The sequence below is a fragment of the Alligator mississippiensis genome, chromosome 5 (assembly GCF_030867095.1).
Source record: "Alligator mississippiensis isolate rAllMis1 chromosome 5, rAllMis1, whole genome shotgun sequence".
NCBI classification, from domain to species: Eukaryota; Metazoa; Chordata; order Crocodylia; family Alligatoridae; genus Alligator; species Alligator mississippiensis.
The window spans coordinates 150,313,357-150,327,145 of NC_081828.1; the positions used below are offsets into that span (position 1 = coordinate 150,313,357).

Consider the following 13,789-nt stretch of genomic DNA (forward strand, 5'->3'; position numbering starts at 1 on the left):
GGAGGGAGTGGAGGGGGGTGGGAAGAGCGGAAGCTGACAGGGAGCTTTTCATTACAAAAAACAACTTCAAAGAACAAAGCAAAGAGATCTTGAGGCTTGTTCTACACAGGAGCAATAATAATAAAAAGCCTTTTTGTCCAGGAGTAACATTTGTAGCTATACCTACTAATACAAATTGCATGCTTCAACAAACAAGCTGGTTGCTGCAAGGAATACAAAGGATTTCCCCCCACCCCCCTAACACACCTACACTTTCCTCCAAGCATTGATATATGTCAGGGTACCTTTATTCTGCAGTTACAAGTGGAGGGTGGCAATGACTTGCATTTTAGATGTCCACACCTGTATATGACACTTACACTGTGGACATGCATTTTGCTCACAGGCAGTGAAGAACTAATATGCAATCTTCAACTTCATATGCTGTTCTCCAGAGACTACCAGTTCTCCATCCTAGGTGACAGCAGTGGAAGCAAGGGCTGGGCTAGCTGTAGTGGTGGCAGCAGCTGCTATTTTGGCACCCTCACAGAGGGTGGGGACAGAAACTACACAAAAACTGGTATAAGCAATCAGAAACTAGTTCGAATCTGTAACACAACAGAAGCTCAGTACACATATACTGCTTTCAAAATGGCTCAGACCAGTTTAAGATAATATAAACTGGATGGATGTAAATTCAACTGTATCTGTTTTAAGTAAAATTGGTTTACTGAACTTCTGTCCCAGATCCCCTTCAGATTCAAGTTGACTCGCAGCTCCCAGCACCCATAGAGGGTGGGCAGGCTAGCCTTGGCCCAAGCTGTCTGCTGCAGCTGTGCAGGGAGGTGTGCTGTCAGCACCTCCCAAAGGAGCCAATTATAGACAGTTCTAGATTGGGAGAGACTAGTGCTCTGCACCTCTTTGGACTACCTAATCTGATATCCCCACCCGCAGCATCTGGCCTGGGCCACCGCAGGCATGTGGCTGTAATTCCAGAATCAAAAGTGAATGTCTGTTCACTTGCTTGTTGGTTCAATCTACACAGCTTTTTGACTGTCTGTACTTAGCAAAAGTAAACACCTGGGGCTGGTGCTCTGGTCTCCCACCCCTCACTACACCACTACAATTCTCCTGATCTGAAGACAATACCAATCAGATGCAACTAGACCTAGCCAATAAAAACTATGGAGTCACTTTACTGACTTAAAATATTCTTCAGAAATTGGTCAGAAATATCATCAATTTGAAGAAAGGTCAAGTCTTGTGCATATGCATGCAAATGTGTTCCTGCAGAGAACTGCACTGGTGCCATTTGTGCTCCTGTCTTGAAATCTGATCTTCTGCGCCTGACCTAATTGGCTCTGCCACTCAGCAAAGTCAATTAACCTGGGTGCAGTACCAGGTGAATGCAGATATATCACTACCCCTTCAGGAGGCAGCACATTTCAATCAGCCAGTAAGTCAGCAGCAAATATACCAGGTGTCTTAGCAAAGTAATCACATACAAAGAGCTGAAGAGTCCATTGAGGCAATAAGCAATTCAGTGTCCTAGAAAGTGAAATATGTTTACAAACATGCATGTTGAATAACTTCAGATTTTGAACTGTTTGTAAATAATTTGTAAAAACGGATTTCCCCAATCTTAGAAGTGAAATACGAAGTGAGAGATGCAATAGTCTGGCTGAAGCCTGGGCAGAGGGGGGAAAGCAGAAGGGAAGGGAGAGGTAGGAGGGGTGGAATATTGGAATAATATGTCATTTAAGCAGCCAGTGTGTTCTCAGCCTGTCATTGCAATACTTCTGACTTACAGTAAAAATAATAGGCTTTATCAGGGGCATTTATCAGCCCTCTTGTCATGTAAAACAAATTATATTCTTGGAGGAATATTATTTTATATTATCATTAAGGATATTAATAATTCCATTTCCTTCAAGATGAGGCTTTAAAGCAGATCCAGCTTCTTAACTGGGCTTAGCACATTGTTCTCCACAAAAGTGTTGGATGTCTCTTTTATGAGCAACAGAATGAATAAGAATGGCAAAGATGTCAGTGATGACTGTGCACAGCTTAGACACACAGGCTTATTCCTGCATGGTGCGGAGTACCAATAAATCGCATTAAAGTCAGTCAGACAGTCCCAGGCTTCAGTGATGACAGTGAGGGATACAAGGATCATTATTTCTCAGAATTAGATTAGGTAGTTCAAAAAGGTGCAGAGTACTAGTTTCTCCCAATCTAGAATGGTCTATAATTGGCTCCTTTGAGAGGTGCTGACATCAGTATGCCAACAAGGCCAACATCCCAGGGCGCAGGGGTAGTGGCAACTTCAAGTTGCTGGCGTGATTGCAATTTTGGGCACACAGCTGCTAGCAGTAGTAATTTTATTTTCAGACACTCTCCCCCAGGCCAGCTCACAGGGCAGATGCCTTAGTTACACCACCAGGTGCTGAAGCTTGACCCATCTATGGCTCATAACAAACAGATGTATGTGGCTGGCTCTTCTCATCTCTAAGCTCACTTATTTCTTCTAATAAAAGAAAAATTATGAAAAACTAAAACAAGATACAGTAACTTTATGCCTACCCAAAAAGACAATCAATGAGGTTGAAAATAGCTTGTTAATGTTCTTGGAAAAAATCAAAAACCTTTAAGGACCGATATGTGAGGCAGCACCATGTGGAAACATGCTGTATGCTCCACTCCCTATCTTCTGGACTTGAAACAGTGTAGTTACAGTCACATAACACTGTGCCTGAGCTAATGGATCTGTCACTCCCTTAAACCATCTAGCCAGGGCACAGTACTAGGTGAATGCAGCTACATGAAGCAGCACAGCATGGTTTAGTACAGCACTGCATGGTATGGTAAGTGAGAGGCATAGGTAGGCCCTAAGATGCCTATGTAACAAAAAATATGGCTAAGACAAAATGGATGCTAATGGATGCATAGAAAATCTCAGAAGGAATAAAAAATGATTAATGTGCTTATGATGCTAACATGCTGATTTTTCTCTGGGTTGCCCAAATTCTCTGCGCCATTCCAGACCTTCTGGTCAGCATGTAAGACAGTGAGTTAATTTAATAACTGTAGCCACTGGCTTCTCAAACAGCCTGGAAAAATGTTGAACCAGTACAACTAATACCCCAACTAGGTGTAAGTGTTGCTACTCCACTACAGATGCTATCATCCAGGCAAATACAAAGTTGAAGTCCTCACTAGGGAATTTCTGACACTTTTTGCATGAATAAAGATGTCCAACCCCGATGTCCAGGTCAAATGCCAATTAAAATAACTACATTCTGGTTGCTTTACATTCCTCCTGTGTTTTTACATGGATATAATAGTCTTCTTCACTTCTCTACAGGCTATGAAGCAGCCCTATGACATACATGGTGAAACAGAAGCTACATTCTGCCCCACAGATTGAGGTATTTCAGAAGGGATTTATAGCTGCCTTTCAGTGGTGAAGTTATTCCCACCTGTGCTTTATAAAGCTCTTCAAGATCCTAAGGAATGAAAGGTGCTATATAAATGTAAATTGTAACTGTTGTTATGCATGAACTATAGCCAGGTTTTAAACTAGACTGACTATGAAAAATGGCATCCCTTCTGACCTTTACTGATGAGAACCACTAAGATTAGAAAATCTCTAAACTGTTTGGACATGAAGACAAACTCCAGTTCAAATCCTCTAGAGGGTAATAGCTTTACTCAAGGTGAGAGAATTTACAAAAGAAGAAGAAGAAAAAAAAGAACCCATTCTAGATTGAGGCAGATTTCTTAATAGGACACTGATCCACAGGCCAGAGGACCAGAGATTTAATCTGGTACTAGCCTTCTGTGCGACTTTGGGCAAAGCATTTCACCTCCCTCTGTATTGCTTCCCACCCCACCTCCCACACTCCTTTTCTATTTTGTCCATCTAGATATATGGACAGACAAACAGTTACCACAGTGGGGAAACTCATATGTTGCCTTATCATATCAACTGGTATGTTGATATAACAGTCTGGGTGCATGCTCTTACCCCATAGTAAGGAGAAGCTAAAGTACGATAGCTTAGTCCCTTCTCACTTTCTCACCCCCACCCAATGAAAGAGGAGGAACTCACCATGACATGTTTGCCTTTGGGTAAGAGCATGCACACGGGCAACTGCCATAGGGCATCTGACATGGAAAACTGCCAGACCCTTATGCCCCATAATCAACTATTTGCACATATATATTGTGAATTGTAGACTGTCTCTTACTATGTTTGCATAGCTTTGTATGTGTACTATAAGGGTGCCCTCATCTCACATAAGGACTCTAAGCACTACCAAGTACACATTACTAAGCAAGAATCAGACGGGACATAACATCTGCTTTTGCTTGTAAACTGGGAAGATTCTTTTCTCCATTTAGTCAGCTTCAAGCATTCCTTGCCTTCAGCAAGTGTTAACAAGTGTTACCAAGGACTACAACTAGATCTGACTACTATCCACTGAAAGGAATATGGTTATCAAGGGAAACTAAAGCAAGTATATCAGAGTCATTTGCTAAAGATTTCTTCTTCTCTTGCTCAAATAATTTTTGACATTTTAAGAGAAAACATGGCTCAATGTATGTGAGACGGGTGCCAAGAAAGAGACAAAATTATACCAAAGCTTAGGGCCAGCTCTTGATTGAACTCTAAGAATACATCTTTACCAATAATACATGCTCACGTTCACCAGCAAGTTCCTCATCCACAATGCATCTTGAAGCATACACCAAAGTCACCTACATTGCTCACATAACACTGGGATGTAGTCTTGTGGACTGGAAGCACAATTATTAGCATATTTACTTGGAAATACAGCAGTCATGAATTTTTCAGGAGCTTCTGTAACCAGGGTTCAAATATTCATGTCTCAGGCTAATTTTGTAAGGGTATGCTATAGGACTTTTTGAAGCCTAAATTGGACAAGCCAATCAAGGCACAATAAGGCCTGCAGTGAGGGTGCTGACAGGGGATCACTCGCCACCCAGGTAGATGCCTACATGAAATCTGTAACCAATCCAATGGAAGCCTCATTACCAAACTGCTCCCAACTACAGAATAACAATCAGGTCCAGGGAAACCAGGACTAAGCATATCATTTTGGTGGTGTGGGATAACCAGCATTAGCTACCATCTGAAGAATCAGGCTTCTGAAGTCCTCAAGGAAGAGCTTACACCAAGGATGGAGCTGAAGGAGCACAATATTCAGCTACTATTTCAATGTAGAAGCTGGTTATCCCTGATTGCTAAAGGCCTCGGCTAACCAGTTTGTTGCAGGCAAGTCAACTGTTGGGTTGCTGGTAGTGTAGGTCTGCAATGCCTTAGTTAAGTTCCTTTAGCCACACATTGTTAACATCAGAGATGTACCTGAAACAAAGGCTAGCTTTCAGCTATATGTGCCTGCAGAATGCCCTTCCAATAAAAAAAACCTCATAAATATGAGTAGCAGGGGTATCAGTCCAGTTCTGCAGGGTCTGGCTGATTACTGGAGGATGTTCACTCACACAATTATTAGCAGCACAGACAATGTGCACAATGCTAAGGTTTTTTAAATATATTTATAAAAACTTGAGTAAACTGGAGTTGTATTCCCTTCAAACAACATACTTATCAATGTACCACCTGCATTCTGGGGGACCTGCCCACTCCTGCCTTCTATGGTTCATGAAGTCATACCCAGACAACACAGGGACACATCACATACCTAAATGCATGCTTATGCTTAAGAGCCTACTGACTCCATTGCACACACACAAATGGAAGGGGCTCATTAGTTAGCAAGCTGGTCCTACTTGGTTTGTCTTCCAAGCCAAGCTGACATAGCCTGTTGAGTTCCTTCTGCATGAAAAGTTTTCAGCCCTCTACCAGAAGGAGCTTAGAATAAGGAGGAGCATTGACAAGCCATTCAACTGAGCAACATCTCATTGCCAGAGCTTTCCTGTTCCCAGCTTGTACATCAAATTGGAAGGGGTAAAATGAAATAGATTGATGTTCAGGGACCATCTGTCAGACCAGAATGGAAGCATTTAAAAAATGGCTGTGCCTGAGATACATAATCTGCACACAAGAATATACATATATGCACATACCCACATATTTCTGACAGAGGAAAACTCTGGACAATCAGTGAATAGAATATGTACATTTGAACAATCCTTCTTATACAGATCAGTGCCCATGGGTCCAATTGCCAGGGCTCACATTCTGAGCAGAGATATAGATTCATAGATGTTATGTTAGGGTCGGAAGGGACCTCAATAGGTCATCGAGTCTGACCCCCTGCATAGGCAGGAAAGAGTGCTGGGTTTAGATGACCCCAGCTAGATGCCTATCTAACCTCCTCTTGAAGACCCCCAGGGTAGGGGAGAGCACCAACTCCCTTGGGAGCCCATTCCAGACTTTGGCCACTCTAACTGTGAAGAAGTTCTTCCTAATGTCCAATCTAAATCTGCTCTCTGCTAGCTTGTGGCCATGATTTCTTGTAACCTCCAGGGGCGCCTTGGTGAGTAAAACCTCACCAATTCCCTTCTGTGCCCCCATGATGAACTTATAGGCAGCCACAAGGTCGCCTCTCAACCTTCTCTTGCGGAGGCTGAAGAGGTCCAGATGCCCTAGTCTCTCCTCATAGGGCTTGGCCTGCAAGCCCTTAACCATACGAGTGGCCCTTCTCTGGACCCTCTCCAGGTTATCCACATCCCTCTTGAAGTGCGGCACCCAAAACTGCACGCAGTATTCCAACTGTGGTCTGACCAGCGCCCAATAGAGGGGAAGTATCACCTCCTTGGATCTGTTTGTCATGCATCTGCTGATGCACGATAAAGTGCCATTAGCTTTTCTGATGACTTCGTCACACTGACGACTCATGTTCATCTTGGAGTCTACTAGGACTCCAAGATCCCTTTCCACTTCCGTTCCACCAAGCAGGTCATTTCCTAGGCAGTAGGTATGCTGGACATTTTTCCTCTCTAGGTGCAGCACTTTGCATTTCTCCTTGTTGAATTGCATTCTGTTGTTTTCTGCCCATATGTCCAACCTGTACAGGTCTGCTTGTAGTTGTTCCCTGCCCTCCGGTGTGTCCACTTCTCTCCACAGTTTTGTATCATCCGCAAACTTGGACGGAGTACACTTCACTCCCTCGTCCAAGTCACTGATGAAGACATTAACGAGTATCGGTCCAAGGACCGAGCCCTGCGGGACCCCACTGCCCACCCCCTTCCAGGTCAATACTGACCCATCCACTACGACTCTGTGGGTACAACCCTCTAGCCAATTCGCCACCCATCGGACTGTGTAGTCATCCAAGTCACAGCCTCTTAACTTGTTCACCAGTATGGGGTGGGATACCGTATCGAAGGCCTTCCTGAAGTCTAAGTAAACAACGTCAACCCCTACTCCTGCATCCAGGTGTTTTGTAACCTGGTCATAAAAAGAGACTAGATTAGTCAGGCATGATCTACTTGCTATGAACCCGTGCTGGTTTCCCCTCAGCATAATTTTTCCTGCCAGGCTCTCGCAAATGTGAGCCTTGATAATTTTTTCAAAGACTTTGCCAAGGATGGAGGTGAGACTGACTGGCCTATAGTTGCCCGGGTCCTCCTTCTTCCCCTTCTTGAAAATGGGGACCACATTGGCCCTTTTCCAGTCCTCCGGGACCTGGCCCATGCGCCACAAGTGTTCAAATATACCCGCCAGTGGCTGTGCAATGACATCAGCCAGTGCCTTCAGTACCCTCGGATGGAGCTCATCCGGGCCTGCCAACTTAAACGCATCCAGTTCCTCCAAGTGCCTCTGCACCATCTCAGGATCTACGCTTGGTAGTCTGGCGCCCTGCTGCTGCCTCTCTACAATCCCAGCGAGAGACTTGTTTGCCCCTCGCTTAGGAACACTAAGGCAAAGAACTCACTGAGGAGTTCAGCCTTGTCCCCCCTGTCTGGGGGGACATGGGCTACAAACTACTTAAGCACAAGACTGAATGAGCCAAATTCATCCCAGATGTAAACCTACAGAAATCAAATATGATGGCACTATGCACCACCCATTAGAGTTCACGTACTTTACCTATTTCTTTACCTATTTCTGCTTTTGCAGTTTATTTTTATACAGTTATTCTAAAACAATTTAATGTAAAGTTAAGGTTAGTGAAAGGGTAGAGCCTAGTAGCTCTGAACTGGGCATGGAGCCCATGCAGCTTTGCCAAGTCTCCTCAGTTAGGACACAAAGTCCCCCTGCTGTTCTAATGTTGTAAAAAGATTTCCAGCCAGGCACTGGATTTTTTGATGAGTGCAGATATCCTTCAGGAAGAGACCAACTATATCATGACTTTATGACTTGTGGGTTTGAACCTATTCACAGAAGGGAAAGGTCAACACATGGAAAATTCTGAAAAAACGTATTTCTCCCCCTGCTGCCATTGATTATATACAAAAAATACTGCATTACATATAGACACAGCAGCAGCCTTAGACAGACTGGGCAGAAAGTATGAGAAAAATACTTCCTGAAGGTTGAAAGAGATGGAACAGAGTCAGTGAAGAGAGAAGTGAAATAATGGAAAGACAGAGATGAAGAATGTAAACACTCTAGGAAAGAACAACAGAACAGAGTAATGAAAGCACAGAAAGCAAAATAAATTCATTAATAGTCTAAAATTTATTTTTACTACAGTCTGTTAAGAGGATACAATTTTGTTATGGATAACAATAGGTAACTTTTTGATATTTGACTTTAGCCAAGTAGGGACTGAACAGGTAAAAAAAATCTGTGAAGGGCAATCTATTCAGTTTATGTGTAATGCTAGTGATCTATAATTCTATATTAAGATCAGGTGTATAGTTGTCAGCAGTCTGAGCCTGCAGATAAGATATTACTCATGCCTTTCACTTTGGAAGGAGTAGATGGGAGTCATGCTCAAGCAGTCTGTGGTTCTCCCTTAAATCTCAAAGGAAGATACTGACCAAACACTCATCTGCTTTGGGGACCATCTTGTGCCACCAGGATTGTTCTTGTTCTTTATATACAACCCATAAGAAAAACCACAGAGGAAGTGTAAGGCAGTTGCCTCACCTACAGGCATCTGTAGATGGGCTTTCTTCCCTGCAAAGCTCCTCAGCCAGTCCTCACCAATAAAACAGGGTCTTTAAACAAAGAAAATGAGCAAACAGTATTCCTGTTCTCCAGTCCCAGAAACTGCAAGGGAACCCCTGTGGCTCTAACCCTAGCACAGCACACAGTTCAGCCCACTACTTGCCTCTGATTCACATCTGTTCCCTTAGGATACTGCCCTTCTCTCTGGGGTTTTTAATCTCCCACCCAGTCAATCCTTTATCAGCAGCCTCCTCACAGCTGCATTTACTCAAAGAGGCTGGCTGCCCCCTCTTAAGGAGATATAAGCCATTGTGTTACAAGAAGCTTGAGACATAACTTAGACTACAATACCATCAGCCTGCAACTAATACTCAGCTCTGCCTTTCTTTAGTGTAGGGGATGAGATGGTCGCATCTGTTTGCTTTCTCAGTGTCCAGCTTAAAATGAGAACAAATTGGCAAAAGCTCCATTCAATTAAGGGAGAAGTAAGGCTGGTAGATTGAAGAAAACTCCCAGAAGCTATTCCCCTCTCCGTTTGTGGCAGGGGCTAACTTTTGCTGATGAGGTTTTGCAGTATTAGGGACTATGCCTTGAAGGGCTGACTTTCCCCTGACAGAGACTGGACAAAAGGCTCTAAGACCCTTTGGCATAGCCAGTTAGACAGAGTAAGACAGATCTCTTGCAATCAAAAAGAGTATGATATCCTTTCCTTTTGGATGTAGCTAATCAGCAATCATTTATGTTCCAATCAGTTATTAAAATGGGCATTTGCTACCCTTGAAGAACATTTAGAAATTTCAATTAATGCATAGTTCAGTTATTTTGTTTACATAGTGGGGCTTCTCATGTAAAATATATTTACACCTGGCTGATTACATTCACTACCAGTTTATTTCTGGATGCCACTAATGACAGAGCTCTATAACCTCCTGTGTACATCACCTCCCAGCTTCTCTTAGGGTCCTCTTAGTAAATCATCCTGACAATTGTGATCATCTGCATTTTGAACTCAAGGGACTGAAGACAGGGTGTTTTACAACAAAGAGCCTTTGACTTTGATACTCCTTTTTTCATGATCCAACAAAGCCCAGGCTTGTCAGGACACATTGCAACTCATGTTTTCACTGAGGCTTTTCCTTGAGGCTGTTGGTTTGTGTGGGTTGGGTTTTGTGTGTGGAAGAAGATGGTACAGGGGAAGCTGAACTTTTGACAGCATTTGTATTTAATGGCTGTATATGCCTCTGGGTCTGCAATGGCAATTCTTTTAATATACTGGAAAAAGAACCCAATCACTTCATATTTAATCCTCCTCCTCCACATCAAACATGCTTACTCTAGACCATTTTCCTCTTGATCTGCCCTGACAGCTTGACATTTTTTAAAGCAGAACAGGAAGTTTTGACTAGTAAGACTGGGTGATAACAAGTTTTGTTAGATGGTTTTTCAAAATTTCAAAACATTTCATGCACCACCGTAGAATAAAACCAAGACTTTTTACCCACCCCTGAATAGCTAATGTCCCAAATGTTAAGGCACTCACCTTGGATGGGGCAAACGAGAACTTGTACACCTTAGTTGTCCATATTATAGGTGAATGTCCTGTCCCCTAGGTCACTGGCTCTTCTAGGATGTGTGAGTACCGCTCTCTCAGATTTTAGAAATTTCATCCCGGTATGTGCAATTCCACCAAAACCATTGGTTTGATGCATCCTTTCTAAAAAAACAACATCAACAAAACTGTAAAGTTTCCAACCAGTTCTAACATAGGCCATCTTCAATTGTCCTTAATGGAAGATGCATCTAAATGGTGAAACTGCTTTCAAATAAAAATATAAACAATAGCTGTTTTGAAAGGTCACAATAATTGTCATTTACACCAGAACTGGTGACCCATGGGCTGCAAGGGGTTAGTTTGTGGACCCTGGGCTCCTACCTGACCACCACTTTCGCCATCAGTGCAGCCGCAGCAGCAGCCAGAGGTTCTGGGCTTCTCCTTGCTCTGGTTTCCCCCTCCGTCTGCTTCTGACCCTGCCCTACGGGGTGAGACCACTCAGTGGGGCACAGCCTGTGCTGCCCATGAAATCCATGGTGTATGACATTAGTGTGGCACAGCTTAACAGAGGAGCCTGCACCCAGGGATCTGAGGGCGGTGCTGGACAATAGGGAGGGAAGAACCCACATGTCTGCTACAGTGAGGAAGGGTGGGAAGGGGAAGGGCCCATGTACCCAGTGCAGCAGGATATACAGAGTGTCCACATGCTCGCTGCATGCTGGTGCAGCCCCTATAGCATGCAGCTACTGCTGGACCGGTCTGTGGGGCATGTGGCCCTCAGGTGATAGGAAGTTGGACAGCCCTGCTTTACACCTAACTTCATAGTTGTTTAAATGGGGTAACTTAGAGTGGTAACTACTAGTGTCATATTACAGTGTTGTTCTGCAATATCCTGTAAATCAGAGGTTCCCAAACTCTGTCTTATTTCATACCCCATTCCAGATTTACCAGCTGCCCAATACCCTTACCAGTAAACATTTTATATTTTAACCCCTAAATGCCAATTATTATTATAATGAAATTAAATTCGCTGTTACACAATCTCTCCCATGTCCCTCCCCAGAGATGGCTTGTGTACCCCCAGGGGTACACATACCACAGTTTGGGAACCCCTACTCTAAATTATTTCACAGAAAATCAGATGAAATTTGACAATATATCTACACTACACTGCTTTAGCTTGTACTGCAGTCAGTCAGCCTAATGGCTGCAAGAAAGACCCATGCAAGCTAATTGACCCAGTTTTGATGTACTTGGTCTGGTGCTCATGATAGTCATGTTATTGTTTCAGCTGCTAGAAGTCCAAACTAGTTGAGAAACAGGGCAAATCTGCACACGTGGATTTCTGATTAGACTGCTCCTGGTACCAATGGCCACGTTCAGATGAGTGCAGCTGTGCAGCATGTGGTACTGCAGACACGTCTGCAGCACCACATATCGCGTGTTCCATTGTTCTCTGTGCTGCAAGGGAGCAGCGTGGAGAGTTTTTTGACCCCTGGATATCCAGGGGTCAAAATAAAACCATGGAGAAAAAAAGAAGAGCTGAGCATGTGGCAGCAGCGTGTGCTGCCCAAAGCCAGAGCCTGGTTGGCTGGAGCTGTGCTTCACTGCCAGCCCAGCCCTGCGTGGCAGGATCGCCACTACTGCAGCCCCAGAAGGCCCCCAGGACCCCAGGTAAGGCTGCTGGGGCCAGCCCAGTGCTAGCCCCAGCCTCCCCTACCCTACCCAGGGTAACTTGCTGTGTGCCAGCATGTGCATAGCACTGGTGATCCCCAGGGACAACCAGTGGCAGCACAAGGTTCACCACTGCTAGTTGTCCCTGGGGAACCAAATGTTCACATACATCTGGGCTCAGCCAATGAGCTTATTTCAGTGATTCTCAACCAGGGTGATGGGGCATCCTAGGGTGCTGCGAGATCTTCCAATAACAAGTGTAAGGAGATAAGGACAGGCTTAGACTCATCCCTGCCTGGCCACTGTCCTACCTCCACTGCCTGGCCCTTCTGCAAGGAGGTAAGCACTGCAATAAATAAATTAGGTTTTGAAATGGGGTGCTGCTCCATTCACAAAAGTTATGGAGGGTCAAATGAAGGGTGCCTCAAATCTAAAAAAATAGAGAACCACTGGCTTATTTAAAAGCTACCTTGGGAACCTCTATATGGCACTGCAGCTTGCAGTGTAAACTTACCCTGATATCACAGCAAAAACAAAATGTGGGTAAGGAAGCAATTCCAAAATTGATTCAGAAAACCTATCCCCACCCCCACCCCAAAAAAATCTGAAATAAATTTACAGCCTCTTTGACATCCACAAAATTCCTGTGAATTAAATATTACCATATTTTACCTATGGATATCAGCAATAGCCAGAGGATGTTGTCAGAACTCCCCCATGAGGAACTACAGCTGTGTTTCCAAATCAATTTCCTGCCTAAGCCAACTGTGCAAAAACTCAAGAATCTCCCTTAAGAGGGTTTCATAATCCTCTGCTTCCTGGATAGTGCCCCAGCCATCCTGCTAACAACAGATGAGGAAAGTTTTGAGAAATTACCCTCTCAATTATCTTTTCAACTACTGTCTTTTAGAATGTGTGCATTTCATCCACAGCATACACCAGGGGGACTGCACTTCAGCAGAGTGAACTCTACAACTGTACTTGCCAGAAGCCTATTTGCGTTACATCTTCTAGGGAATTTAAGTATCATAAGACAAGGTGTACCATCACATCAGGAAGTACAGACACCAATTGTGAGTTTAAGATCAATACTCTGGATGGCACAAATGGTGCATCTCACAATATGTGACATATTCTCAGCCTCACTCACTCTTTTTAAAAGGTACATTATCCTGTGTGTTCATCGTAAGAATAGCAACACACCACAACTGTATTCTGTGAAACATTTGAAAATTAGAAAAGTAAAATTATTCCTATTATATGTCTGACTTTTTTACTTTCCATTTTCCCTGATTGCTGTTGTAAGCTGAAATGAAGTTTGTTAAAACCTCATGCCTATGAAAGGAAAAAAGATAAAAATAGAAGGAAAAGCACCAGGGGGAGTGGGAAAAGAGAAAAAGAATGGCAAGTGCAAGAATCAGGTTTCAGATGGTCAGCTCCTTTGTCCTCGCTCAGCTTTGAATCAGACTGAAGTGTCT

At 43.7% G+C, this 13,789-nt stretch overlaps 1 long non-coding RNA gene across 1 annotated transcript in view; it reads right to left on the reverse strand.

Moving 5' to 3' along the window:
- The window catches only part of LOC106739562 (uncharacterized), a 136,315-nt gene that overhangs the window by 57,536 nt on the left and 64,990 nt on the right, over nucleotides 1–13,789 (reverse strand). Inside the window, exon 6 of the long non-coding RNA XR_009462594.1 lies at nucleotides 10,626–10,799. This is a non-coding gene — a long non-coding RNA (uncharacterized LOC106739562). The remainder of the gene's footprint in view (nucleotides 1–10,625; nucleotides 10,800–13,789) is intronic.